This window comes from Jaculus jaculus, chromosome 4, assembly GCF_020740685.1.
Source record: "Jaculus jaculus isolate mJacJac1 chromosome 4, mJacJac1.mat.Y.cur, whole genome shotgun sequence".
Lineage (NCBI taxonomy): Eukaryota > Metazoa > Chordata > Mammalia > Rodentia > Dipodidae > Jaculus > Jaculus jaculus.
The window spans coordinates 17,064,245-17,090,726 of NC_059105.1; the positions used below are offsets into that span (position 1 = coordinate 17,064,245).

At 42.9% G+C, this 26,482-nt stretch overlaps 2 pseudogenes; both read right to left on the reverse strand.

Moving 5' to 3' along the window:
- The window catches only part of LOC101614515, an 86,298-nt pseudogene that overhangs the window by 40,232 nt on the left and 19,584 nt on the right, over window positions 1-26,482 (reverse strand).
- On the reverse strand, window positions 8,723-11,123 carry LOC105944356 (annotated as a pseudogene).

Below are 26,482 nucleotides of genomic sequence, written 5' to 3' on the forward strand. Positions count from 1 at the left end.
AGAGAGAGAGAATGTGCACACCAGGCCCAAACAAACTCCAGATGCATGTGCCTCCTTATCCATCTGGCTTTATGTGGATAATTAGGAAATGAACCCAGGTCCTTTAGGCTTTGCAGGCAAGCACCTTAACCACTGGGCCACCTCTCCAGCCTGGGTTTTCATTTTTATATGGGCAGTGCTGTGATCAAACCCAGGGCCTTGGGCATGCTAGACAAGAACCATGTTCCCAATCCTCTATTTAGAGATTTCAAGAGTTAATATTTCTAAATGTGTTAGCTTTTTTGCTCAAATCCTCACCTTTAAACAATGAGGCTTGAGAAAAGCTTGCCTTAAAAATGAAGAGAGCCAGGCATGGTGGCACACACCTTTAATCCCAGCCCTTAAGAGGCAGAGGTAAGGGGATCGCTGTGAGTTCGAGGTCACCCTGAGACTACGTAGTGAATTCCAGGTCAGTCTGAGCTAGGGTGAGACCCTACCTTGAAAAACCAAAGAGAAAGAGAGAAAATCAGAAGCTGCCTTCCTCCCACTATTTCAATAAAGACTCTCCTCTTACAGAAAAGCGAAGAATAAAGCAATCACCACAGTCATAGGTCCATGAATTAAACACTTCAATATCTGACACCTTTCTGTTCACTACTGACATTTTGTTTTTGAGAAATAAAGAATAAGACAGAGGTCAGGGAACAGAAAGGGAGTCCACCCGAGCACCTGCCTCACACGTAGTGCACACACAGAACACTGTGATGAAAAGACAGAAGTCTGTGTAAACAAAGCAACAGTCGCCCATTTCAGGTTAGCCTTTGCCAGCTCGTTCCAGTAACAAAAACTGCCAAGGACCTGCCTGGGGATAAAGGCCTGGATTCTGGTATGTTTTGCCACTGACTCACTCTGAACTCCTACATCTTCTGAAAGATGTTCATTGTGTAGTAATTTTCAGGTATCTAGATTTTAGAATGTATTAAGTCACTATCTTAGCTGAGCCTCAATTGGCTCCTCAAGACAACACTGTGGTGAAAACAGCCATTGGTGCACACACTAACTAGTGCACAGCATCAAGTAGCATTACACTCACAAAGCACTGTGCTAACTTTCATGGAAGTACAAAATTAAATCACATGAAGTTTCTTAAACCTCCAAAATGAGATACCAGGGAAGGCAGAGTAAAGAGACATTTTATGCCAATTCCCTAATATCAGACAGGTAAAAACAGCCCCAGAAGTAGAAAGAAGTGAAACTAATATGTTTAGTAGCTTAAAGTTCAAGTAATTAGCAGCAATATTAGAAATTTTGCATATATTATACTCACACTGTCTATGTGAACTAGGAAAAGACAGTAATTTTCATCCCCCAATTATCTATGAAGACACTAAGCCCTGAAAGGTAGAAATTATCTATATAGTCAGAGCAGAATGCAAATATAGCCACTGCTGCATTTGGATGATGAGGCCACAAGTAATTTATTCTTTCTCTTCTTTTCATTTTCTTTCAGAAGTATGTACACATTTTGTAATTCATTTTTAATTAGCCAAACGTGTACTGAATGTTTAGAGTTAGCCACTCAGCTAGGTTGCTAAGTGGTACCAAGGAGTGGGATTGCTGCTAGACACCTGACTGTGTGGCTTTGGCCTTTTGGAACTGATTTTCAAGAGGAATGTGGAAGAAGTTGAAACTTTGGCCTAAGAGATGCTTTGCAGTGCTGTAACTACAGCTTGATGGACTATTATGGTCAGAGCTACAAGACCTGAATGCAATAAGAACTATGGACTGTGAGGTTTGGCTTATGAGGGTGAGAAAGAGCTTTGCTTGGACTGGGCTAGCAGTTTGTGTGAGAAGCTTGCTCTTATGCCCGTGTCCTGAGAAGTTGTGCAGGGTTGCTTTGCGTAGAAATGAACTGGTGTGTGCAGAGGGATATGGCACAGAAAGAAAAATCTTTGGGTGAACTGTTGCCCATGCAGCTGCAACTGAGAGATTACAACCTTTGAGACTGGGCTAGCTGACCTGCGCTGGGGCAATACGAAGAATGTAGACTCTTTAAAAGGGGCCTGAGTGCTCAAGGAGTGTCCTGTTCTTCAAAGTCTGCTTTATTCCCCCCAGATTAACAAATTGGCACCTACCTGGTATTGTGGAGTATAAGAAATGTTGGAAAGAGGGTCATTGAGTTTGCAACACGGTCTTGTGTTTTGGAAATGGCCATGGGCAGTGTGAAGCGGGTTTGCTGGTTGCCTGCATGAGGGCCATGAGGATGAACCGTGGCTTGCAGTGGAGACCCAGTGGAGATGCCGGGACCATGAGATGGCTGCCAAGGAGCTGCCGGCCCCGATGAAGTTCCCAGGACTGTGAGTAGCCTAGCTAGAGGGGTGGAATTGGAATGCCAGAGACTTATTGCTGGTTAGAATTATTGGACTTAAAGATTTGTCACTGGTTAGAGTTGCTGGACTTGAAGCTACAGAGTTCGATGTTTGTCCTGGTTGTTTTAAATCTTGTATTGGTTAAATGTTTCTTTGCTATGCCCAGTGCCATCTTTTGCAGTGTGAATCTTTATTCTGTACCATTATGGACTTTTTGAGGTTATTTTTTGGTATTATGGCTCAGTTAAAAGATCTTGAACTATGTGGATGTATGAACATCATTGGAATTGATAAAAACTATGGGGACTTTTAAAGTCAGACTGAATGCATTGTATTTTACATCATGTATGGATATCAGTTTATGGGGGCCAGGGGCGGAATGTAGTGGTTTGATTCAGGTGTCCCCCATAAACTTAGGTGTTGTGAATGCTAGGTTCCCAGCTGATGGAGATTTGGGAATTAATGCCTCCTGGAGGGAGTGTATCGTTGGGGGCGGGCTTATGGGTATTAAAGCCGGTTTCCCCTTGCCAGTGTTTGGCACACCCTCCTGTTGCTGTGTCCTACCGTATGTTGGCCAGGGGATGATGTCCACCCTCTGCTCATGCCATCGTTTTCCCCTGCCATCGTGGAGCTTCCCCTTGAGCCCGTAAGCCAAAATAAATCTCTTTTTCCCAGAAGCTACTCTTGGTTGGGTGATTTCTACCAGCAATGCGAACCGGGCTGCAACAGTAAAGTGGTACCTAGATATATGAACGTGAACACATAATAAACAATTTCACAATGCTCAAATAAAGATAAATAAGCAAACAATTAACAAAACCTTGTGATAAACAGCATATCACAGCCACCAAATAGTTGTCCTGGGCTGAGGCAAGAGGCTGTGAGCTAGAAAGTAGTAAGAGATGAGGCTGGAAAATATATAAATGTAAGGTAGGCCTAAGATACAATCTTAACATGTATGAGGCCTGGGTTTAACCTCCAATACCAAGAAGAAGGGAAGGAAAGTGGGAGGGGAAAGGAAAGAGAAAAGAACAAGGCAGGGCAGGGCAAGGTAGGGCAGAGAAGGGAAGGGCCAAGTAGGAAAGAAAGAGAGGAAAAAAAAGTGAAGAAAAACAATGATTTCCAGGCTGGGGAAATGGCTTAGAGGTTAAGGTATCTGCCTGTGAAGCCTAAGTACCCCGGTTTGATTCCCCAGAACCCACGTAAGCCAGATGCACAAGGGCACACATGCATCTGGAGTTTACTTGCAGTGGCGGGAAGCCCTGACATGCCCATTCTCTCTTTCTATCTGTCTCTTTCTCTCTCTCAAATAAATATCTTTAAAAAAAAAATAGATTTCCTCCAGGTAGCTGGATCATGTGTAGACTTTCTGCCAATCTGAGCTTTCTCATTTGCATAACAAAGTCTGATTACCTTCTGCTGAAGGCAATGTAAAGCCATTGAAAGCAAGAAATCTTAATCTGATGTCCAAGGATAGAATTAAGGAAAGTGAACTACTGAAATTACACTTGAAATGGTATGTAATGGCATTTGAGGGGGAAGGGTTTATAGGTGCTATGTCAAATGAGTCCGCTGATGAAAAAGAGAGAGAATTAAGAATAATGGCATTAAAAGTAACCTGTTATGAGCTGGAGAGATGGCTTAGTAGTTAAGGTGCTTGCCTGCAAAGCCAAAAGGACCCAGGTTCAATTCCCCAGGACCCACGAAAGCCAGATGTACAAGGTCTGTTTGCAGTGGCTGGAGGCACTGGTGCACACATTCTCTTTCTCAAACTATCTGCCTCTTTCTCTAATAAATAAATAAATAAATTTTAAAAATAAAAACAACAGATGGGCGTGGTGGTGCACACCTTTTAATTCCAGCATTCAGGAGGCAGAGGTAGGAGGATAGCTGTGAGTTCAAGGCCACCCTGAGACCTCATAGTGAATTCCAGGTCAGCCTTGGCCAGAGGGAGAGCCTACCTCAAAAAAACCAATAATAATAATAATGGCATTAAGGAGTTTCTAAGCGGCAGTGGTGTAATCCGGTTGTTTTTTGTTTTTAATAACTCAGTGATCACTGGAAATACCAAGGCAGTTGACAGGGCTAAGAGTTTTATCACTACCCCCTCTGGGGAGGAGAGAAGGATTAAAGGTTAAGTTGATCACTAATGGCCACCAATTAATCAATCTTGTCTATCTAATGAAGTCTCTCTAAAGGGCAAGGTCAGACAGCTTCTGGATAGCTGAGCACACGAATGTTCCAAGAGCCTGGCACACTTCAGACAGCATGGGAAACTAGAGACCCTTTCTTACTCTATGCATCGTTTCCTCTGCATTCTTCATAATATCTCTTAAAATGAACAGTAAATAAAAGCCTGCTCGGATAGCAAAATGGATTGGAAAGGAGTAAGACTAGCAAAGGGGAAACCAGTTACAAAGTTATCTCAGTAAAGCAGACTAAAACGAGAAGCATGTATAAAAGTCATGCTGGTGTGCTATGCTATTAAAAGACGAAGGGGCTGGAGAGATGGCTTAGCAGTTAAGGCATTCGCCTGCAAAGCCAAAGGACCTTGGTTCGATTCCCCAGGACCCAGGTAAGCCAGATACATAAGGTGGCGCATGTGTCTGGAGTTCATTTGCAGTGGCTGGAGGCCCTGGCGCACCCATGCTCTCTCTCTCTCTCCCCCTTCCTCCATCCCTCCCTTTCCCTCAAATAAATAAATAAAAGTAAAAATACTTTTTAAAAAGAGCTGACTACTAGTCACTATGCTTAGCATGTTGAAGTTATCTCAGCTAAACTCTGCAACAATCCTCAGAGTTAGCTACTGTCACTGCCACTTTTCACATGAGCAAATGAAGACTCGTCAAAGGAGGTATTTGTCAGTGCCATGTGACACAGATTAACTGGCCAATTTCAACTGCTAGTAAGGGAAAATGCTGGAGTTTACATGCAGCAAATCTAACTGGCTTCACAATCAATGACACTACACACTATAGTAACCTGAAGTGAAAGGGGCAGATTTGAGGTAAACTTAATGCAACTTGGTAAACCAATTAGTCATGGAAGGTTAAAAGGATAACTCCCAGGAAATTAGGTTCCATTCACTGGAAAAGAAAATAATAGCATGAAGAGGGGTTTGAAAGGAACATAAAAGGAGAATGACATTTCTGTACATATTGAACTTGAGACAATTGTAGACCCTTGCACGATCCATGGGGTAGCATGAAAATCGGAGCCACAGACGGTGGCCTCTGAGGCCCAACAGGTGCTTTAAGAAGAGGTTACAGGACTACAGTGCTAAGGCAAACATCATCGTGGCTAACAGCACAAACACTGAATTTAGACTGCTTGCACTAAAATCATTACTCCAACACTTACTAACTGGGATCTTGGGCATGCTTCTCCTTCTCTCTAATCCTCAGCCTCCTCAGCTTCAAATGGTATCAACAAAACAAACTACTTCCCAGTATAGGCAAAGAGGATCCACACAGATGATGTAAGGAAAGCACTGAGCATCCTCCTTATGCTAAACAAATGTTAGCTATTCCCAAGGACAAGTACTACAGAATATCACCACTTAAGACGGGTGGAGAAAGATCTGACAGGGAGTTGTCAATGATGAGGAAGAAAAAATCTGGAGAAGTTGATGTTAAGGAAGATGCATAAGTTTCAAGAGGGAAAGAATAATTGACAATGTCATATGCTACAAAGAAAAAGGTCATTAAAGAAAGGACTACAGCAAAGCATGGCTCATTCCTTTAATCTCAGAATTTAGGAAGCTGAGATAAGAGAATCACTATGAGTTCATGGCCAGCCTTGGCTACAGAGTGAGTCCCAGGGCAGCTTAAGCTAGAGTGAAATCTGCTCAAAAACAAACCAAAAGAGAAAGAGAGAAGGAAATGAGAGGAAGGGAGGAAGGAAAGGACTGCAAAACTGAAAGGAATTTGGCAGCTCCTGTCTTTTGGAAGCCTACTTTCAGAGATGTGGTTAAGGCAGAAGAGCTGAGAAAACTGGCCATTAAGCCTGGCTTGTAGAAGGAAGATAATAATTAGTCATTGGTAACAGGTAGCAATTACAAGGAGGATCCAGGAAGCTGAGAGAAATGTGGAGTGTGGAGGCTGGATTCGTGAGGTTGCAGAGGGGGAACTGGGCTAGAGGCAGTTCATGCAGTAACCTGGCAAAGAACCTGGCTGCACTGTGCCACGTTCTGAGAACTCAAGTGAAGCTGGATTTAAGGAAATGGACTAATGTGTTTGGCAGAGGAAATTTCAAAGCAGACTGGCACTAAATCTGTGGCATGGCTTCTCTTAGTTGCCCTGATTCAGATATGCAATGACAGAGAATAAAATACAGAGAAGAAACGTGAAAAATATAAATTCTGAACCAGAAAGAAAAGTGAGCAAATTTAAAATCCAAGGCTCAGTGGCCAGAGCTGAAATTGTTCAGGAGATTAGCATCACTTAAGGGAAATCTATTGCTCTACACTGGAAAAGTAGGATAAATGTCCTAAAGAAAAGACCCAACCCACTGAAAGCTAACAATAGTAAAAATGCAAATTATTTAAAAGGACAGAGCCTAGCCGGGAGTGGTGGTGCACGCCTTTAATCCCAGCACTCCGGAGGCAGAGGTAGGAGGATTGCTGTGAGTTTGAGGCCACCCTGAGACTACACAGTGAATCCCAGGTCAGCCTGGGCCACAGCGAGACCCTGCCTCGAAAAACCAAAAAATAAAAACAAAACAAAACAAAACAAAAGGACAGAGCCTGTAAAAGAATGCAGGAGTTTCCAATTCTGAATCATTTTCATGTCAAGAGTGTATGTCAACATCAAGAGAAGCAACGATTTCGAGCCGGGAGTGGTGGGGCAGAGGTAGGAGGATCGACAAGAGTTCGAAGCCACCCTGACACTACATAGTTAATTCCAGGTCAGCCTGGACCAGAGTGAGAGCCTACCTTGAAAAAACCAAAAAAAAAAAAAAAAAAAAAAAAAAAAAGAGCAGCAGCGATTTAGACAATAAAGGTAACATGCAGTGTGCTGTGGGGCCACACTCAGGTGCTCTTTCTCTTTTGAAGGGAAGAAATTACTACTGCTAACAGGAAGTATTCAACGGGTGCGGGTGCAGGATGAATAGCAGATTCTCACACATACAGTGTCTCCAGTGATGATGATGCCGTGAGTATCACTCAGTTTTGACTACTGCCTTCCCTCCTAATACCTTGAAGTGCTTTAATGCTTATAAATTCATTGTTACAGTACAGAAAGTCTCAAAGGTAAAATTATTGAACAAAATCCTATCAAGTGATATAGTTGGAATGTGATTCCCAGTTCAAGACTCTTGCCTGTGACTGTGAAACTTCCTGAATATACTTGCCATGCCCATATCTTAGCCTCTCAACTCTCTAGTTGGAATATGTAAACTGAACACAAAGATGATGAATATAGGGGCTGAAGAGATGGATTAGTGGCTAAGGCATTTGCCTGCAAAGCCAAAGGATCCTGGTTCCATTCCCCAGGACCCACATAAGCCAGATGCACAAGGGGGCGCATGCATCTGGCTGAAGGCCCTGGCGTTCCCATTCTCTCCTTCTCTCTCTCTCTCTCTCTCTCTGCCTCTTTCTCTGTATCAAATAAATAAAATATATTTTTGTAAAAAGATGGTGAATGTATACAAAAATCAAAGCTCAATGTTAATACTTTTTATTTCCTATAAGTACACCGAAAGCTCACTAGAGATGGAGGGTTTTATGTATTATTTATTTTGTGGTTATTTTGTCATGTGTGTAGAGTATATGGCATGTGTGTGGGTGCGCACTGTGAGTGTGAATGCTTGTGTTTGTGTGTCTATGCATGTGTGCCAGAGATCAACACTGGGTGTCCTCCTCAGTCACTCTTCAGTTTATTTATTATTTATTTCTTTATATTTTTATGAAACAAAGTAGTCAGCATGATTTTCATGAAATGTTTTAGTAGACACAACAGGATCTTAAAATCTATTTTTATAAACCAATGTAAGCACTCCAAATAATATATTCTTTTTTTAAAATTTTTATTAGCATTTTCCATGATTATTAAAAAATATCCCATGGTAATTCCCTCCCCCACCCCCACACTTTTCCATTCTCCATCATATAATATATTCTTGAATTTAGTTAATATATCTACAAAAGGAAAGTTATCATATGACCATCTATTAGTTGGCTAATAATTTAAGTTAGAGGCTAACCAACTTTGGTATATTCATGTTTCCCTGGCTACCGTTATGTATATATTATATATACATACACATACACACACATATATATGTCTATTTATCCTTTTATAGTAGAGTTGGACTAGACTGACATAATTATTGGTTTCAACACTACAAACATCAAGGAATGAGGGAGAGAGTGATCTGGGTTTAAGCTATTTCAAAGCAGTCTTTTATTACCTGTCAAACTGAAATGACGGAATATTTCAAGTTATTAATCCCACCGTGTGAGGCTCAGTCCAGTCAAATTCATGTATGCATGTATTCATAAGTACTTTAAAATACAAACATTGGCCAAGAAATAACAGAGACTATTAGTTCTTAATTCAGAGTTTAGCCATGTATTTTTTTTTTTTTTTTTGGTTATCTGGGTTTTTATCTGAAGAACCTCATTTTTAAACTAGCTATACACATTTTTTGAGCTTTAAATACATTCTATAACATGATTACCTTTAAATCAACTGCTGATGCCAATACATCTAAATGTGTATGATTATATGGTGAGCTAGTTACATGTGTGCATTTACAGTGATATCTACCTTCATTCTAAAGAAGCACACAATTCAAAAAAATACTCATGTCACACATTTATCTAAAATAGAAATTATATAGTATCAAAGACATGTTATATGTGTCCAGCCAAGATTTTATAGACAGTGTGTCCCATAGAGCTGACAGTCCTAGGAGACAGGACCATTTTCTCCCTACCACTCACTGACTGTGCAAAGGTACTCCCAAATGCTACTTTCTGGAATAAATGCAATGCTACTTTCTATTTCAATTCAATTTCTTCTGTCCTGAACCTTGAAACTCTAAAGTGCTGTTTAAGTTGGTTAATGACATGACTAGATTTGATTTTTTACTTGTGGATGTTGGGCTTGAGAAGTTATCCTCTACCACTTTCTTCGGGGTAAGGAATGTTCAGTCAGTTGTGCACCCACATACAGATACTAAAATTCAGGCAATGCTTGGCTTCTGCCACTTTAAAAGGACACACTAAAGGATTCTCTTTTTGGATTATTTTGGACCAGCGGTCTCACTTTGTAGTTCAGGCTGGCCTTAAACATGTGGAGATCCTCCTGCCTCAGTTTCCTGAGTGCTGGCAATAAAGGCATAAGCCACCATTCCTGGTTAAAGGGCCATCTTATAAAAGTATGCAGTCCTTGAAGACTATCCCCTTTATAATCACTTTTGAGCCACTTTTTGAATACTCTCCTCATGGAGCAGTGAGTATATCTTACTATTCCCCCCTTTTTTTTGCATAGGCTACTACTATCCATAATTTTAATGTGACAGCATTAATGAAGATAAACAGTTGTTGGCACAGACTCACTATTTCCTATTTCCAAAAGCAAAAATCAGAAAAAAAACAGTTCATCAAAGCTCACGAAATAGTACTTAAGTATGTATTTGGCGGTACTCATAAAAGTCCCCCTTTTATTTATATCAAAACTTAGTCAAGTTTGGTGCCATATGCCTTTAATCGAAGCACTTGAGAGGCAGAGGTGGGAGGGCTGCTGTGAGTTCAAGGTCAGTCTAGGACTACAAACTACCTGGGCTACAGTGAAATGCTACCTCAAAAAAATTTAAAACAACAAAAAATAGACCACAAATGGTCTATCAGCAGAATAAATAATGGGGTGGCTGGCACGGGCCTTTAATCACAGCAATTGGGAGGCAGACATAGGAGGATCACTATGAATTAGAGGCCAGCCTGAGGTTACATAGTGAATTCCAGGTCTGCCTGAGATAGAGCGAGGCCCTATCTCAGGGGAAAAATAAATGAAATAATGATCAACTTAGTGAATCTAGGGGGATTTCAGGGAGGTTTTCTTTTGGTGGAAATCAATGATATGAAATTATTTTTAAAAATCCAAAAAGCATAACATAGAGTGTATGCTTTATTTATTTATTTATTTGGTTTTTTGAGGTAGGGTCTCACTCCACTTCATTTGCTTTCTTTCTCTCTTTGTGAATTAAAGCAAACTCCACATTCAACCTATCTGCAACTGAGGTAACACTTTTGGCTCCTCCAGCATCTGGGAAACAATAATACAGTTCTTCCACTGGGTGATGATCTCCCTAATCCACTGCAGAACTGCAGGCTCCGCATATAAATTACCCACGGGAATATCAAAGAATCCCTGTATCCGAGGGGCATGCAGGTCCATGGGGATGATATGATCAGCCCCAGCAACTGATAGCATGTTGGCCACAAGTTTTGCAGAAATCGAAGCACGACTCTTGTCCTTTTTGTCTTACCGGGTGTACGGGAAGCAGGGGATCACCACAGTCACGCTGGAGGAGGCAATCTTGCATGCGCTGATCATGATGAGCAGCTCCATCAGGTTGTCATTAACTTCCCCACAGCCAGGCTGGATGATATACACATCTTCCCCTCTCACACTTTCACTGATCTCAATGCTCGTTTCCTGGTTGCTGAACTTCTTGGTGACCACCTTGCCCAGCTTCAGGCCCAGACGATCAGCCACTCACTGGGACAGGTCCTGGTGCGAAGCCGCTGAAGAGCACTATGTTGGGCATGGTGAGGCGTGGGATCCAAGGGGAAGAAGGAGAAGGCGACAGCTCTGCTGCTGGAGCGGGTGGCAGCGGGACCCAGGGGAGGGGGAGGAGCGAAAGAGCTTATTTATATTTAGTTTGTTTGTTTTTTCCAGGTACAGTCTCACTTTAACCCAGGATGACTGGAAACTCACTCTGTAGTTCCAGCTTGGCTTCAAACTACAATGATCCTCCTGCCTTTGCCTCCTGAGTACTGAAATTAAAGGTGTGCACCACCACAGCCATTTTTTTATATATTTATTTATTTGAGAGAAAGAAGCAGAGAGAGAGAGAGGGAGAGAGACTGGGCACACCAGGTCCTCTAGCCCTGCAAACAGACACCAGACGCATATGGCGCCTTGTACATCTGGCTTACATGGGTCCTGGGAAATTGAACGTGGGTCCTTCGGCTTTGCAGGCAATGCTTTAACTGCTAAGCCATCTCTCCAGCCCCACTTTTTTTTTGAAGTGTGTGTGTGTGTGTGGGGGGGGGTGTATCAGGGTCTCTTGGCACTGCAGAAAAACACCAGGTGTTTGTACCACTTTTACATCTGGCTTTCTATGGGTGCTCGGGAATTAAACATGTGCCAGCACACTCTGCAAGCAACTGCCTTCAACCACTGAGCCATCTCCCCAGACCCACTTTATTTTGTAAGGTAAGATCTCCTGCTAAACTAGTCAATAAATCCAACAGATCTACCTTTCTTTGCCGCGCCAGCCCAGGCTGACCTGGAATTCACTTTGCAGTCTCAGGGTGGCCTTGAACTCACGGTGATCCTCCTACCTCTGCCTCCCGAGTGCTGGGATTAAAGGCGTGCACCACCACGCCTATCACACCTGGCATTTTACGTGGGTGTTGGGGATCTGAACGCAGGTCCTCATGCTTCAGCAGCGTCTTTTACCTACTGAGCCATCTCCATAGCTATCTCCATAGCCCCAGTGTTGAAAGTTTTTTTATTATTAATTTGAGAGAGAGGCAGAGAGAGAGAGAATGGGAATACCAGGGCCTCTAGCCAGTGCAAATAAACTCCAGATGCATGAGCCACCTTGTACATCTGGCTTACATGGGTACTGAGGACTTGAACCTGGGTCCTTAAGCTTCGCAGGCAAGTACCCTAACGCTAAGCCATCTCTCCAGTCCCTGAGTTTTAAAAGCCTCACAGAAGTGACTGAATCATCCCTCATGGCTATAGGAGGAGCTCAATAAATTATATGCTAAATGCATCATTTCTGTGATTCTTAAAAACTAGCTTCTGAAGAGATACAGAGTAGGAGGGACATGGGTAAGTATGTCTGAAATAACTCCCAGGCCCCAGGCAGACCACTTGGCCTAGTCACAAACTATTACAGGAGTAAAGAGCCAGCCAGCACCCCCGGGACTCCACAAGAGTGAGCTATAGGACTACAGCTAAAGGTGTAATCACAGCAGGGAGCATATCACAGCCCAGTAGCCTTCTGGGTTTCAGTGGTGTGTTTTTTAACCAGCTAATTTACATTTTAATCAAAGGAAGAGAAGAAAACAGCCCATTTCTTTCCCACAACACCAGAAGGTGATCAAGATCATGAACTGGAGCTTCTACACTACAGAGAATAGCCCTGTGATTGCAGAGAGACGAGAGCAGGGAGTCACAGGAAGCAAGAGCTGCAGACATTATTGAACTGAGCTGAACTGGATCCAGAGGCTCAGGCAGAGTCGACAGTAGAGGCAAAGTGGATTTGGGGGGGACAGGCTTCCTGTGCAGCAGAAGGCAAGACAGAATAACAAGAGTCCTAAGTCTCCTCCGGATGTAATAGGAGTGAACATGACAGAATCCACTATTTTTTTTTTTATTCTGACAAAGCTTTGGGCTGTTAACCTCTGGAAAACTATGAAAAATGGAAAGCTTCTATTCAACTTGGATAATAATGCACTAAAAAATGATTTATAAAAACTGATGAAAGTATCTGGAAACTACTCAATAGTTTTCCAGTAGGGCGTTTATAAATAATAAGCCTACTTTGTCAATGAAACAGCTGTAGGAAGAAAATCAAACAAAAAAATCATGGCCTAATGCCAACTCTCAAGATACAGCATGAAGAAATGAATAGAATATTCTGGTTCAAGAAAAGTCACCAATAACCAATTGACTATAAAACCTAGTCAAAATAAATGTCCTATATCCAAATGATTCTGTATAACCAAGCACAATTTCTTCTGGCTTATTTTTTATTTGTTTGAACGGAAATTAATACAGCTTCTGAAAAGAACTTGAAGAGCAAAGAAACTTAACAGGCACTTCAAGCCTGGTTGAAGGATCATTTGAAAAGCATTTCACAATCCTTAACCTGCAAACACCTCCCTAATGGCACAACCAAGTATGTCAGCCACACACTGGCAGAACAGCCACATTGTCATTCTCCTCCTCACTCTTCCTCCCAAAATCTCATCACACCTAACCTTCCCAACAATGAAACCTCATGACATTCAGCCTGCTCCTCTCATCTCTAGCTCCTTACTTTAAAAAGGTAAAATTTAGGCCAGGCGTGGTGGTACACACCTTTAATCCCAGCACTTGGGAGGCCGAGGTAAAAGGATTGCTGTGAGTTTGAGGCCACCCTGAGACTATATAGTGAATTCCAATTCAGCCTGGACTAGGACGAGACTCTACCTCAAAACAAAACAAAACAAAACAAAAAGGTAAAACTTAGCCTTAAGTACTGAAAAACACTGCTTAGCCTCCCTGTGTATAATTCGCCAAAAGTCTGATTGCTGATCCAAAAGTCAACAACTCAGAGGAGGTTCTAAATCCGAGTGAGCAACATGGACAAACGTGACCCACTGTAAAGCACAGGTATGAGAAGCCAGTATTTCAACACAAGGGTCAACAAGCTTCTTCCTTCCCCACTGTAATTCCACAAACTCCTGGGCAACAGCTGAATTCCAGACACCCCACCAAGATTGCCACAAACCTTAAATACAACAACATCAAGTACTTACTTGTCTTGGAAAGTGTCCCGAGCAGTTACATGATCCTTTCTCTTGATGGCTTCCGTCAGAGGGAAAAGGCTCTTTATTTTAGAGAGAGGAATGTGACATTGTGCTGTCACCTCAGTGGGGGGAGCCAGCATATTCAAAATATGTTGCTGAATTGGGGGGAGAGGCTCCTGGGGATGTAAAGCTCTGTGCAACAGACACTGGAGGAGAGAGTATAAGGGTTAGAAAACACTGATGGAGATGCCATCTATAGCTTTTTATTTCTGCTCAGAGATCCCCCATCTTTAGTTTGCATGGGCTAGGATTCTCACACTGCACAGAAGAGACAACAAAGTGGGCTGGCTCCGCATCACCTTAGTTATTAGCAGGACACTGGTCACATGTAAAACAAACTGAAAGAGCAGACCAAGCCTGTAAGCCTCCACGGGGAGTCCTCATCTTACAAGCAGCAGCTATGCTTGTGATTAGGTGAGGGTACACAAGGTTCCCTATGACACGCTTCTGGAAATCTGGGATGACAGCTTTTCCTAATCTTTACTTCCCTTCATCATTAACTGTGCTTTCTCCTTCACTTAAGTTTCAGCAGCCCATATGGGATAGATGAAACAGGCGGGTAAAGAGGCGTGCCCATCCTCAGAGTCCACGAGAAAGCTCTGAAAACAGGAGAACACAAGTCTGTCTACCATCCTCCAACCCCACTGGTACCACACTTGCCCTCCCCTGGCCTCCCAGTCACTTTCCGCTTTCACTGTTGTTTGCTATAGCTGAAGTCATCTGAACATGAGCTCTGTGGCGGTTTAAATCTGAAATGTTCCCACAAGCTTGTTCTGTACACTTGTTCCCCGGCCGGCAGCACTGTCTGGGGAGGGCATGGATCTTTTAGGAGGTGGGTGTAGCTGGTAGAAGTAGGTCACTAGGAAGCGGCCCTGGATGTTACCCAGCCCCTGCTTCTACCACGCTACTTACTGGTCTACCAACATGTGAGCAGCTCTCTTCCGTCACCTGCTCCCACCACCATGAAGTGAGATGCTCCATCCCATCTTCCCTGCTGGGACAGAAATCCCCTGAAACTGTGAGCCAAAGCAAACCTCTCCTCCTTTGTGTCACGTGTTCTGTCACAGATACACAAAAGCCCCTAGGACATCCAGAATGACGCACCTCTGCCTGACTCTTGGCTGTGGCCCTGGTGTTTGCCTACTTGTTCACACCTAACAAGGCTAGACTCTTCTGGGCTCACTCACGACAACTCGCTCCTTCTTCTGGGTCCTGGCCTCTGTCTGTCTCTTCCATCTCCCCTTACACCTTCGCAGAAATGGCCCTTTTTTCCTAATCCTTCAAATATTATCTAGCCCTGCCACTCAAAGTATAGGCCCTGCCTTGCACTGAATTCCAAGCACAGAAAATCCTGCATGACATATAATAAAGTACTTAATGAACACCAACTGAAGGAATCAAGTGGTCTTTCCCAGCGTTGTCAGTGTTGACACAGGTGTCAGAAGCCAAGAACAAGGGCAAGATGAGCTGTCAACTGCTCACATGAGTAGAATAGCAAACCACTTCCAGTCAGTCACCTGTGCTCTATTCAGTCCACTAGGCCAGGCCTTGGCAGCATCTGTTATCTGCCCAAGTCCTCTAATGGGAATACAGGAAGGTAACAAGAAACACAGTTAACTGATGCTTGCTTTCTGTGATAGACAATAATCCAAAACCACGTTGAAGAGGAAGGCTCCAGCTAGTTCTACTTTCTTGGGCCATGCTAGTGGTGGATGTGGGGCACACTAAGTGCTCTAGTGCTAAGCCACACTGCGGGCCGGCCTGGAAAGGCCACCTGTGTGTTCTTCAGCTCCGTGGGAGTCGGAGAAGTCCATGTCCTGCTCTCCCGACCTTCACTGGGTCTGGAGAGTCCCTTCCCTTTCAGCCCTGCGGTCGCATATATCACTTCTCTTGTAAACTCCCCTCACTGTCCCTGAACGAGCTCCACCTCCCGGTTACTCTGACCTAACATTGACAAACACATATTTAATATTTTTCTGTATTTTAGTTATTCTTGTCAGTTCAAAGTATAAAGATCCAGCCTCTATGCCAGCTTTACAAAATCTGTGACAAGTGTGGCACTGGAACACTCTTATCCTAACAGTGGTTAATATCCATGCTATTTGGATATTTTTAAAAAGGCAATGAAAAATCGCAAATAAAAATAAAGGAGGAGCTGGGCGTGGTGGTGCATGCCTTTAATCCCAGCACTCAGGAGGCAGAGGTAGGAGGACTGCTGTGAGTTCGAGGACACCCTGGGACGACATAGTGAATTCCAGGTCAGCCTGGACTAATTAGAGTGAGTTCCTACCTCAAAACAACAAAAATAAAATAAATAAATAAATAAATAAATGGGACAAATTTGAAAAACAAAAACATAAAATAGAAGCTGCTTTTTTTTGGAGGGGGTGCTTTTCAAGGTAGGGGCTAGCCCAGGCTGACTTGCCATTCATGATGTAGTCACAAAGTGGCCTAAACTTATAGTGATCCTACCTCTGCCTCCCATGTACAAGGATTAAAGGCGTGCTCCAAATGGCCAGCCCAGCTGTATTTTTTAAAAATAGCCTTTCAAGGGCGCACACGTCTGGAGTTTGTTTGCAGTGGCTGGAGGCCCTGGCGCGCCCATTCTCTCTCTCCTCTGCCTTTCTCTCTGTCTGTCGCTCTCAAATAGATAAATAAAAATATCTTTTTTGTTCATTATTAATTTATTTATTTTGAGAGCGACAGACACAGAGAGAGAATGGGCGCGCCAGGGCTTCCAGCCTCTGCAAACGAACTCCAGACGCGTGCGCCCCCTTGTGCATCTGGCTAACGTGGGACCTGGGGAATCCAGCCTCGAACCGGGGTCCTTAGGCTTCACAGGCAAGCACTTAACCGCTAAGCCATCTCTCCAGCCCAAATAAAAATATTTTAAAAAAATAAAAATAAATAGCCTTTCAAGCTGGGCATGGTGGCACATGCCTTTAATCTCAGCACTTGGGAGGCAAAGGTAGGAGGATCACTGTGAGTCTGAGGCCCCAGTGAATTCCAGGTCAGCTTGGGCTAGAGTGAGACTCTGCCTCAAAAAACAAAACAAAACAAAAAATCAGGGGCTAGAGATGGCTTAGTGGTTAAGGCACTTGACTACAAAGCCAAAGGACACAGGTTCAATTCCCAGTACCTATGTAAGCCAGATGCACAAGGTGGTACATGCATCTGGAGTTCATTTGCAGTGGCCAGAGGCCTTGTCATGCCTGTTCTCTCTCTCATCTGCCTCTCTCCCTCTTTCTCAAATCAATATACAAAATATTAAAAACAAAAAAAAACAAGAGCCAGGAATGGTGGTGTACACTTTAATCCCAGCACCCAGGAGGCAGAGGTAGGAAGACTGCTTTAAGTTTGAGGCCAGCCTGAGACAACATAATGAATTCTAGGTCAGCCTGGGCTAGAAGGAGACCCTATTTCAAAAAAAAAAAAAGAGGGAATTACCATGGGATATATTTTATAATCATGGAAAATGTTAATAAAAATTTAAAAAAAAAAAGTGGAACTTGGAGGTTTTCTCAGTGGTTAGACACTTGCTTTTAAAACCTGCCAACCCAGACTTGCTCCTCCCTAGCACCCAAGCAAAGGCGATGTACAGTGAAGCCCGCACATGCATCTGTGATCTCGACATGCCTACACATCAGGAAGTGGAGTCCGGAGACTCTAAAGTTCAGGGCTAGTAGCAAGAAGGACTGTCTCAAAGAAGGTGGAAAGATGGAAGAGGACAGACATCTCGAGGCTGTCCTCTGACCTCCATGCACACACTGGCCCACACGCACACACACACATATACATATATATATGTTCGTATGTATATGTTGGCTAAAAAAAATTTTAGGGCTGGAAAGATGGCTTAACAGTTAAGGCGCTTGCCTGCAAAGCCTAAGGACTAATGTTCAACTCTCTAGATCCCACATAAGCCAGATGCACAAGGTGATGCAAGTATGCAAGGTCGTACATGTGCACAAGATGGTGCACAGGGCTGGAGTTTGTTACAGTGACTGGAAGCCCTGGTGTGCCAATTCTCTCCCTCCATTACAAAAAACAAATTTTTTTTAAAAAAAAGCTTTTTTTTAACCCTCCCTAAAGAAGCATCATCTTTCTAAGGACTTAATACAGCATCTATCAGCCCAGCACCTTCACTGAGACACCCTTAGACCAGAGTGAGCTAATTCCTTCATCATCTTCTGTCAGAGTGGGCTCTTCCCTCCTGCACACTACAGACACTTGAGGCCAGTCCATTCAAACTCTCGAGCTCTTTGAGGACAGAAACGTGGCGTCCTCTTCTTTATGCCTAAACCTTACGGGAAGAAGGTGCTCCTCAACAAAAACCAACCAAGTCAATCCGACGGTGCTGCCCAAGGCAAGGCGGATGAAAGGCAACTCTCCCAAAACGCTTTTAAGTACACCACCACGTGTAACTCCTCACTCTGCTCACCACGGCAGCTCGCTGTCCAGCCCAAGTGCTGTCCTGGTTTTAGATTCAGTCACTATGCAAACAGTGGAAAAGAGAAGCAATTTTCGAACAGTATCTGATACTTCTATTCATCACCTTTTTGGATATCCCTTTTGTACAACTACCACAAAATGAAAAGGCATACTGATATTCAGCATAAGACACTGCCTTCCTACGTCTGAACCTTGCACAAGGTTTTAAGCAAGCCCACCACCGCCGTCAGCATCTGACACTGACTAGGGCAGCATCTGCCTGACAAGGACAGCCGGGAATCGGAACTTGCACTTTCAGTGGGTTTCACCTGCTGCTTGCACCTAGTATCAGGCCAGATCTCCTGGCCTTGCAAACCCTACATACTTCTCCCCCAGGGCCTAGTCCTAAGAACGCCCAGGGAGAACACCATCTGGAGACTCACCACATATTTCCATAGTCCCACCCTGATACAGATGAAGTCTTACACTTGTAGCCTAAAGCATCTATCATCATTTGTTGAGTTGTTGTTTTTTGGGTTTTTTGGTGTTTTCTACTTTCTGCTTCTAACTACATAAATGAGCTGTCTGGAAGACAGCAGCTGTGACTGGTGAGTCTTACTCTGTAGCTCCATGACATTTGCAGCCAGACGCTTAATAGCAGCCTTTCTCATCAGGCTCAAAGTGACTCCTAGAAGCTACCAATAATGACAAGTGAACTATTATTGTCAACTACAAAGGAAAAACAAAGAGAGAAGTTAATCTCTAGTAATGTCACTTTCATCTCAAGGTTGCATGCAAATCACAGGCGTAATACTGCATACCAATTCACTTCAGAGGGGCAAACTTTCTGTTCACAACTGGAAGATGGACATCCAGCTCCAACAAGCTGCTCCCTGGACACATGCTCCAAGTCAGAAGGGAGAACAAGATGTATTTGGAAGCTTCGTAACCAAGCCCTACCAAAAACACCTGGTTAACCACCTTCATCATTATCGTGTATAACAGCGTGATTGCAATCCAACCACTTCCACGCTGTGAAATCCTGGCCCCAATTGAAGGCTGAAGCCAGGCGACTGCCCAAGAAGAGTGTGCATGAAGAGCCATTAGTGAGATAAACAGAAATAAACTCACCTGTGGGAGCGCAGTTCTTATTTTTCAATGAGGAAAACGTGTATTGCCGCAAGTCTTCCATGAAAGGCAGCTGCACATAAACTAAACACTAATGAGCAAGAAGATAAAAAGCAGAAACAGCCAAATTAATGGGAAAACACAAAATTGGTCCAAAATGCTGTGGAAGTGGCACCATAAAAATCTTCCAAAGCTTAATCCAAATCTGACAAATGAAAAATAAAGTCTATTTTAATATTGTTTTCATTTATTTTTATTTATTTATTTGAGAGCAACATACAGAGAGAGAAAAAGGCACATAGCGAGAGAGAGAAAGGGCACACCAGGGCCTCCAGCCACTGCAAATGAACTCCAGACATGTGTGCCCCCTTGTGCATCTGGCTAACGTGGGTCCTGGGGAATGGAGCCTCGAACCGGGATCCTAAGGCTTCACAGTCAAGGGCTTAACCACTAAGCCATTTCTCCAACCCCAAAATAAAGTATTTTGACTTCTGCTATTGACTGTTTACAATTTCAAATAGTATGAAAGATACTAAATATAAAAGAAATGTCTACCAGGAAGGCTACTAAATGATAACTGTAAAACATATGACCAAGTAGAACAAATGAGAAAAGTCAGGGTATTTAAAAAGCGGACCAGAAAGTCTTTATAGTCCTGCTACACAGTAAGTTCTCTGATAAGCAGGAAATGGAAAGGAACCTAGACATGTGCTTTATAGAAGAGCCCAAAATAAGCTGAATTTCACAAAGATAACAAAATAACACCTGTAACCTTTATTCACAATCCAAATTTGTTAAAGGGATGAGGTTCTTAAAAGTCAGAAAGGATCAGAACTCAGAGAAGGTCATAAAAAGCTCCTTAGATACTTGTAAAATACATGTTGTTTTCAAATAACTGAAAGTCCTGCTCATAACAAATAGTGCCAACAGGACTTGAGAGTATGTGAGCAACTCAGAAAATGGGCTCCACCCCAGCCTTGCAGAATTAGAATCTGCATTTTAGCCAGCTCTCAAAGCTGCTCCCATACACATTAACAGCTGAGAAGCATGGCTTAGAACAAAGGAATGGACAGGATGCAGTTTAATGGTAGAGCAATTGCCTAGCATATACAGGCCCTCAGTTTTTATCTCTAGCACTGAAAAAAGAAATTGAAGAACAAAGGCATGGAAGAAAGAGAAATGAATAAAAAGGACTGCACTTTACCTCGTAAGTATCCTTAATAAGAGGAAAAGCCACACCAACTTGAGGATTACTTCTCCTGTCATAAGCATACCGAACAATGGCCACCATGTCCAATTCATCCAAAGCATGAATCAGGGAGGAAAGTGCAACTGCTGCTGCCTGCAAGAAAGATGTATGATGTATGAGAGCACATGTAAGGGCATGCACACATACACACACACACACACACAGGCAACCCTAAATATTTATACAGGTATCACCCATTTGGCTCCTACGTCAGATTTCCTTTTTTAAGCCCCTAGAAACTAAGAAAACTCTGTGATGGATTGACTGCCTGCTTAGTGTACATAAAACCCTGGGTCTGATCCCCAACTCCAAAAACTGAAATAAAATGTGTTTTACTATTTTATTAACTAAATCCTCTATCACTTTAACCTCCCTTCTTTTCTGAATTCATACCTTCACCCTATAAACTCAAGACTTAGTTTTCCTAGACAAAGGTCTTTCTTTGCCCTTCTCCTACCATAGATTACTGTTTCTACCTCTTGCCTTCTTTTCTCTTCAGAATTGCATGAATAACCTTGTTTTTACCAGCACTTACAAAACAATTTGCCTTCAGTCTAATCAGCTTCCTCTGCTTCCTGACTGAAACTCCCTCTTCGTCCCCCTCACCTCCCCACCCCAGGACTGCTACTTGCCAACCTTTGGTTCCTGTTGCAGTTGGTGGGCTACCCGTGGCTTCTGCCCATCCTTCTCTCTCTGTACATTCTTTCTCCTGATTATTCTACTGCATGGACCACTGCTTCCCAAGCTCTTTTCTTCTTCCAACTCATCTCAACTATGGTCTTTCTCTACTCACTCAAAATTCAACTTAGGGATTATTTCATCCAGTCCCATGAGCTGAAGAGTCAAAAATCTGTATGTTCGGTTTTAAAACTCTCCTAAGATGTAGGCTTAAACGGCCTAAAAGTTAGTAAGCATCTCACCTTACAACACTTATTATCAACCTATATTTCTTCTCCTATATTTAAAACTCTCCTAAGATCTAGGCTTAAACTGCCTAAGAGCTTGTAAGCGCCTCATGTTACTACACTTATTGCCATACTATATTTCTCCTTCTATATTCCCTACATCCACTAATACCATCTCTTACTCAACCACACCAGGTTCAAAGTTTTTACAGTACACCTTCCTTATCCCTCAACTCTGCCTCTGCTGTTTCTCAAAGCCATCACTCCTCGGTTCACAGAGGTGCTCACCCATGAACCCTCTACCTTGTCTTCTATTCCAGCGTCACAGAGCTGGTCAGCGTGTGTGTGGTGGGAGGTAAGTCTTACATTTGCCCGCCCCTGGTGCTTGGCTTATATAATTTCCTTCTGGCTGGAATCCGCCCTCTATATTCTAACTCATCTTCAAGGCTTAGTAAATTGACACCCTCTCCATTTTGTAGTGGCTTTGCTTAGTTCTTTATTCCAAATTCCCCAAACACTGTACTTTTCTTGTACCACAGCTAACCTGCATCAGTGTTAGTTATGTGTATCCTATTTCCTCCATAAAAACCTATGGCCATCAAAATCCTCTACAGATTTATAGTAGACACATCTCAGCTTAATTCAAGGAATGCTTACTTTGTGCCCATTCTTTGCTAGGCACACTCTAAGGTCCTATCAGAAAACAAAGACAAGTCCCTGATTTCATGTAACTAAACACATTCTTTACTAGCAAAAATAAGAGATAAACCAAACAGGATGTGTATGTTTTAATACTAAGTCCTGTAGGAGAAGACCAAATATGCACAGTGGAAGTCTAAAGAAGAGATCACTTCCAGTTTGTTGGGAGTTAGCATGTGTGTCTTTGCCAGGATCAGTGAGCACATTACACACAAGGAGCGGCAGGGTCATAAGTAACAGTAAACTGTGACACAACACCGCACTACGACGGAAGTCACTGAAGGCCCAGCTCCTTTCCTTTCTCCTCCGCTCCTCTCTTCCACATCAGACACATATTCTCTATACACAAATCAGTATATGCAAATTACCCAAGAAAACATTTTACAGCAATTATTCACATAATCGCAGAATATTGTAAATGAACATGAATAATACTCATCTACTTTAACAACCCACATGATACACCTGACTGGTGCTACTGAAGGTTCTGCACACCTATGGGGATGGGCATCTGACCGCCTCGGACAAAAACAAATCATTGGCAGATAGTAGCTCTTCATGACAGAATCATTCCCATCTGGAATGGATCTCCACCTGTTGGGCCCTGTTCACCCCTCTCATATGAGGCATAGATGAATTTCCACTCCACGTGATCTTCCTCTAGATGCATGAAAACTGTTATTACAACTGTCATCCCTCCTACGCTCTCTGCTATCTACCTACACAAGTCTTCTCCATGCAACTTCTTTTTTTTTTTACTGGAAGTACTCACAACAGCTCTCTTTATTCTCCTTCTTATTTCATAAGCTGTAGTTAGACAGTACCAGTTTTTGGCTGCCGTATCAAAACCTGACAGCAAAGAGCCATTAGAAAATGAAGATGAGTAAAGGAAGGATAGGAGAAGGGCTCATCAAAAATTGAGATGTTAAAAAAAAAATGAGATGTTATGAATAAGACATATGGAAACCTACTTTTTTGGGTAACAGTATACCCACAAGCCATAGGTTGTTACTAGAAAAATGTCAATGCCAGGGATGGGTTACCTTCCAGTGAGTTGCTGGCCAGGGGTGTCTCTGATGCCCCCAAAACATTATAAGCCATTGCCAAGGCTCTTGGTTTCCCACCAGAAATACATGGTAAGACCTATTGCTGAAAACTCCACATGCTTGGGTTGCAGGTCACTGAGAAATCAAGCTAAAGCTGAGCTGAAAACATCCTCCCTGTAGACTAGCTGACAGAAAGCTGAAAAAAGCTATGCGGCATGAAGGCCTATGGGAGAGAGAAGTCATCAATGGTGACAAACAACAGTGGACACTGTAAGCCTTAAGTTTGGCCAGCCAGGTCAAATGACCCAACAGGTGCAATACTGGCATGTCTGTTATGGGGAAAACCAACCACTCTCTAATTGGACTGGACACCTTTTCCACGGGAGGGACTACATGCCTGGTACTGAAAACCTAGTCAAAATCCCATGGCAGAGCCGGGCATGGTAGCACACACCTTTTATCCCAGCACTCGGGAGGCAGAGGTAGGAGGATTGCCATGAGTTCAAGGCCACCCTGAGATGACAGAGTTAATTCCAGGTCAGCCTGGACCAGAGTGAGAACCTACCTCGAAAAACCAAAAAAAAAAAAAAATCCTATGGCAGGGGAGGTAATGAGCCCTAGGAGTATAATGCCTGCTGTTGTCTGGCTAAATACATATATTATGCTCACCAAACTGCTCTGTAAGCACTTTTCTTAACATCAATGCCCATATAGTAATGCTACTCTCACTTTTGGTTAGAGAAGCTTCTCTTTTCAGATGGCACTGACCACTCGGATGACTCAAAAGGCACCATTGTGTTGAGAAGTGACAGAGGAGTATGTAGCACTGAAACATCTCTATCACACCTTCCAAAGCTTGGGGTCCATTGCAGAAGAGGTGGCAGAAAGAATGTAAGAGCCAAAAGAAGGGTAGGACTGCTTACAATGCAATCTTCCAAACACAAAATGGCCTGGATATCCATGACCTCACAGTCCCTGGTCTCCAATTGCAGGACTATGCCCTCAGGACTTGTGCTTATGTCAAGACAAATTCACTTATCATTTTCAAAGTCAAAGGTCAGTGAATTTCCCCACTGCTTTTCCAAAATTCATGTCATTTAAAAATACAAAAACCACGTTCCTAAAATGATAATCAATCTGTAGCACTACCACCAAGACCCACAGCTAGCTCACCTCATCATCTTTTGCTGCAAAGACCTTTAGAACTTGGTTTCCCATAAAGAATCTTCTATGGACCTACAACAGTAAGCAAGAAGACAATTGGTTTTGATTCAGAAAAAAGAAATATATATATAACTACAGGTGACATTAGTATTTTGGGTTCTGAATTATACTTGCAAGTGTCCTGGACAGGTCATTTCTGCTTGTCTAGACCTGGGCAGATAGATTTTTCAGAGAGCCAGTTTCTACAAATGGGTTTCCATGAGGTTTCTGTTTCATCCAAGACTCAAAGTCATTGCTATTAATAGTCATAAGTTTTAAGCTTATATACCTACTAAAGTAAATAATTTTGAGAAAAGCACATCTACTATATCTTGTTAGAAAACTAGTTATTCTCAACTTACAAAAAAGTAGTAACAGGGCTGGAGAGATGGCTTAGCAGTTAAGCGCTTGCCTGTGAAACCTAAGGACCCTGGTTCGAGGCTCGATTCTCCAGGACCCACGTTAGCCAGATGCACAAGGGGGCATACACGTCTGGAGTTCTTCTGCAGTGGCTGGAGGCCTTGGCGCGCCCATTCTCTCTCTCTCTCTATCTGCCTCTTTCTCTCTCTTGTCACTCTCAAATAAATAAATAAAATGAACAACAACAACAAAATTTTTTTTTAAAGTATTAACAGCTGGACATGGTGGGGCACACCTTTAATCCCAGAACTAGGGAGGCAGAGGTAGGAGGATCACTGTGAGTTTAAGGCCACCCTATGACTACATAGTGAATTCCAAGTCAACCTGGATTAGGGTAAAACCCTACCTTGAAAACCAAAAAAAAAGTAGTAATTCTCACCAGTACAATACTCTCAATTTTTGGCTTATGAGTTTTCAAGATACTTTTAACAGTGTGGACAATCATAAAAATAATCCTAGGGCTGGGAAAATGGCTTAGTGGTAAAGGCATTTGTCTACGAAGCCTAAGGACCCTGGTTCTATTCCCCAGATCCCACGTAAGCCAGATGCACAAGGGACTGCATGTGTCTGGAGTTCATTTGCAGTGGCTAGTGGCCCTGGTGCACCCATTCTCTCTTTTTCTCGGCCTCTTCCCCCCACCAAACTTTCTCTCAAATAAATAAATAAGTAAACTAAAGGCATGAGCCACCATTCCTGCCTTTAAAAAAAATTCCAGGGGGGCTGGAGAGATGGCTTAGCGGTTAAGCGCTTGCCTGTGAAGCCTAAGGACCCCGGTTTGAGGCTCGGTTCCCCAGGTCCCACGTTAGCCAGATACACAAGGGGGTGCACGCATCTGGAGTTCGTTTGCAGTGGCTGGAAGCCCTGGCACGCCCATTCTCTCTCTCTCCCTCTATCTGTCTTTCTCTCTATGTCTGTCGCTCTCAAAAAAAAAAAAAAAAAAAAAATTCCAGGGGCTGGAGAGATGGCTTAGCGGTTAAGCGCTTACCTGTGAAGCCTAAGGACTGGTTCGAGGCTTGATTCCCCAGTATTCATATAAGCCAGATGCACAAAGTGGCACATGCATCTGTAGTTCATTTGCAGTGGCTGGAGGCCCTGATGTGCCCATTTTCTCTCTCTCTCTCTCTCTCTCTGTCTATCTGCCTCTTGATCTCTCTCTCAAGTAAATAAATAAAAATATTTTTTAAAAATTCTAAAAAAATCCTAAACCCATGAATCATTATAACACTGAAATCCAT